This window comes from Salvia hispanica, unplaced genomic scaffold (assembly GCF_023119035.1).
Source record: "Salvia hispanica cultivar TCC Black 2014 unplaced genomic scaffold, UniMelb_Shisp_WGS_1.0 HiC_scaffold_1336, whole genome shotgun sequence".
Taxonomy (NCBI): Eukaryota; Viridiplantae; Streptophyta; class Magnoliopsida; order Lamiales; family Lamiaceae; genus Salvia; species Salvia hispanica.
Window position 1 is genome coordinate 4635 of NW_025951623.1, and position 3454 is coordinate 8088.

General features: G+C 34.4%; 1 long non-coding RNA gene across 1 annotated transcript; it reads right to left on the minus strand.

Moving 5' to 3' along the window:
• Positions 1–1863: 1863 nt before the first annotated feature.
• On the minus strand, positions 1864–2336 carry LOC125198275. Its single transcript, XR_007172378.1, has 2 exons — positions 2258–2336; positions 1864–2024 (listed from the first exon to the last, which is right to left on the minus strand). It is a non-coding gene; the product is annotated as an uncharacterized LOC125198275 (long non-coding RNA).
• Between the last annotated feature and the right edge of the window lie 1118 nt (positions 2337–3454).

A 3454-nucleotide genomic window follows, 5' to 3' on the forward strand; every position in this document is an offset into this window, starting at 1 on the left:
TAGCGTCTGAGATGAAAACCAAATAACAATTAGGATTGAAAACCTACAAAAAACTAAAATATACTATTTATATCTTTCGGGGGATTAGTTTAATGTTTATTTTCCCATACTCTTGAGCTACAGAAATCAGATACATACCTCAACATAAAAATCATATAATTTACAAATTTTATTTTCCAACACATGGTTGAAACTGTGTTTGTGTTTCTTTCCCGCAGCCCGTGATTTCACCATTTCAGCAACTTCTTGTTTCATCTTCTGTATTTTATCATATTTCTCTTGTTTAGCGGATAATCCCACTTTAGCCATAGCTCGAAGATTTCTCTGCCAATAGATATGCTTAATGATTCAGTAATTAGCGAGGTAATCACACTTGAGAACACATTATATTCGAGGCTAATAATGCTAAACAATAATAAAAAAACAACGATAAATATAACATAATCAAGAAGCACAAAAATGGTTGAAATTATCACCCTCTTCCCCGTAAATAATTTTATATAATCAAATACGCGTTAATTCCAGACAAATAAAGCACCCGGTATAGTCCACCACGTGTCGCATGGAATAGCGCATCAAAGGAAAAAAAATGTAGAATCCTACACACTTTGAGCGATTCCTCAATAAATGGTATCCTAGTGATGTAAATGCTATAAACTACCATATATTATTTTCACATATGTATACTGGCTTATAACTATAGACTTACACATATATATATGTAATCCAAAGCTTATGAAAAATATAGTGAGTCCATCATGTGTGACATGGAATAGACCTCCCATGCCTAAAAATATGTGAACATGCTAGAATCCTAGTCGTTATCGCTACAACTCACTTTTAGACTCCTTTATAAAAGAAACGCGCTACCCACGCGAGGGCGAGTTTTAATATTACATATCTTAGATACAAAAACAGTAGGAACCGCGACGATAAACCTACAATCTTAGGCATCTTAATTGAAACTTACGATGAGAGTGGGAACTAATTTATTGTTATGCTCTATGTATGTTAAAGAGTGAACGGAAAACTTATTTCCCTAACCATACTTGGATATATATCTGCGTTGTAGTTTCATTGTAGCATTGTTATCCTTTTCGAACATTCTACCATAGAGTGAACATTCTATTACTCAACATGAGATTCTTTATTTTATTGACATATATTTTCAAATTTATGTATAAAAGGGTGTATTAGGGTCCTCACACCTCTTTAGTATAAAGCACAACACAAATCACAGCCTTTGTATCCTTGGATTTGATGATTGTGATAAGCTGCATTATTAGACTAAGATGTTACCTTATTAGACTAATAATCTACCTTGTTAGACTAAAATGCTAAAGTATTTTACTAAAATAGTACATTATTAGACTAATAATCTATATTATTAGATGACACGTGACATTAATCTAACCGTTTAATCACAAGACTCAATGGACTAACTAGTGTTTTGTTTATAACAATATTTACCATATGAATAAGGATACATCCCTACATAATGTTTGAACAGCAAAAGAAACAAAATGAGAAAGTAGCATGGATGGATAAAGAAAAATTTTAGTTAGATTTCATTGGATGGTTCTGACTCATTAAATCCCCCGAAGATTTATAAAAGAGAATGAATTTCAGACTACTAAAAATAAATTTCACAAAATTCCATCAAATTGATCTTTTGTAATTGCTAAAATAAAGTCTTCAGCTCGCAAACATAGAGGTCTGACTAAAGATGGACCATTATTAAACTCTTCCTGTGAACTTCACAATTCTCTTCGTTTGTTACTTGAGGAATTAGTCTATGTTGATAGGAAAACATAACTTTAGATGACCATATAAATTTAAGGTTTAGGAAAAAAAATATTCCCAAAAGTTAAAGTGCTTCAGTTGTTGGTGATAAAGAAAATAGTTCTACAACAAATATCTACTTCTAAGCCATGCATCTCAGAAGAGGAGTTCATTTCGAATACATGTCTTTAACATTTTGGCTTTGTCTCAGCCAAGACATAGCGTTCCATCTCGACATACTTCTGTAATGTCATCACAAAAAAAGGTTATCAACAGCAAAATATCAATATGGAATGTCAAAATAATGAGATAACAGGACCAAAACCATCCAGTCAATATGTATTCCAGGTCATCAAACAGTAAAGACAACCAACAAAACAATGATGGACGATTTTTATGTGAAAGCCAGATAGCAAGAAGAACAAAACACAGTAACCTTAAAAGTAAAAGTCGTTATCTTAAAGAGGGAAAATACCTTCAGTGTCGCAATCTTCATCAAGTGGCCCAAAATGGTCATTAGACGGCTGATCACATCCTCTGGAATCCGTCTATAGCAGGAGCTTTGAACAATAAAAGACATGGTTTTGACTTATACTGGCCAATTAAGCATAGATATAAATGATGGTACTATAAGTTAGCTTTGTAACAAAGATGGAAAATTTTCAATTGCTTTTGAGTACCGCTATTCTAGCCACTTTTGCAAGCTCCAGTTTTATTTCTGAAGGCAATCTCTTTTTGTCGGAGTGAGATTGATTAACATGATCCTGGTGAGGATCTGTAGAAGGTGGTCTAACTGTTTATGCAAAAACACAAAACAATAAATATGGCATGGATCATACTAAAATAATAGAAATAAACTAAGATGTAATATAAGTAGTGAGATATATTGTGCAACTGCCTTCTCCAACTCTCCAAAGGCATTCTCAAGATTTGTAATATTTGGAGATTCCTCCTGTAAAAAAAAATGGTAACACGTTAAATTTAGGGTGATAAAATCAAACTAAGCATGTGCACAGAAAAATAAGGCAACTTGATGAAAGAGCAGTGCACACCAACTCTGTATCATCAATGAAAGAATCATCGGTGTTGTAATCATCATCATCAGGCATGTTTAGAAGAACAAGATCCTCCCCATCCCTGCTGCCCTGCAAGTTCTGCATATAAAAAACAATATCCACCCCAATCAAAACCAGATCTCGGATACGAATTCACCAACAATTTTCAAACCAGAGTGTTAAATAAAAGCTAGGCCAACAATATACCTACACAACTAGTAGCTCAAAATAGTAAAAATCACAATATAGAAAGAAAATCAATGAATTAATTAACTCTAACATAACTGCACCAGCAAATTCAACATAATTAACAAACATGCAGCATTTTTTTTCACAAAATCATCAATAACAACATTGCATGCAAGATTACCATTTCATTCATTTGAGAGGCAGCCGCAGGAGGAGGAGTTGGCTGCTCGTCGCCACGGGCTTCAAAAGATGGGCCGGGAGCTGACGGGCCGGGCCCATCGGCCTTACTCAAATTTGCTCTTTTGAGAATCTTTTTCCAGGAAATAATCGTGGTTTCCTCGGGATTCAGCTCCAATTGAAATCGCACCCGGCCGCCGCCGACCTCCACGAATGCTCCCTGTTTTGATTTGTATAAGTGATTGTAGAAC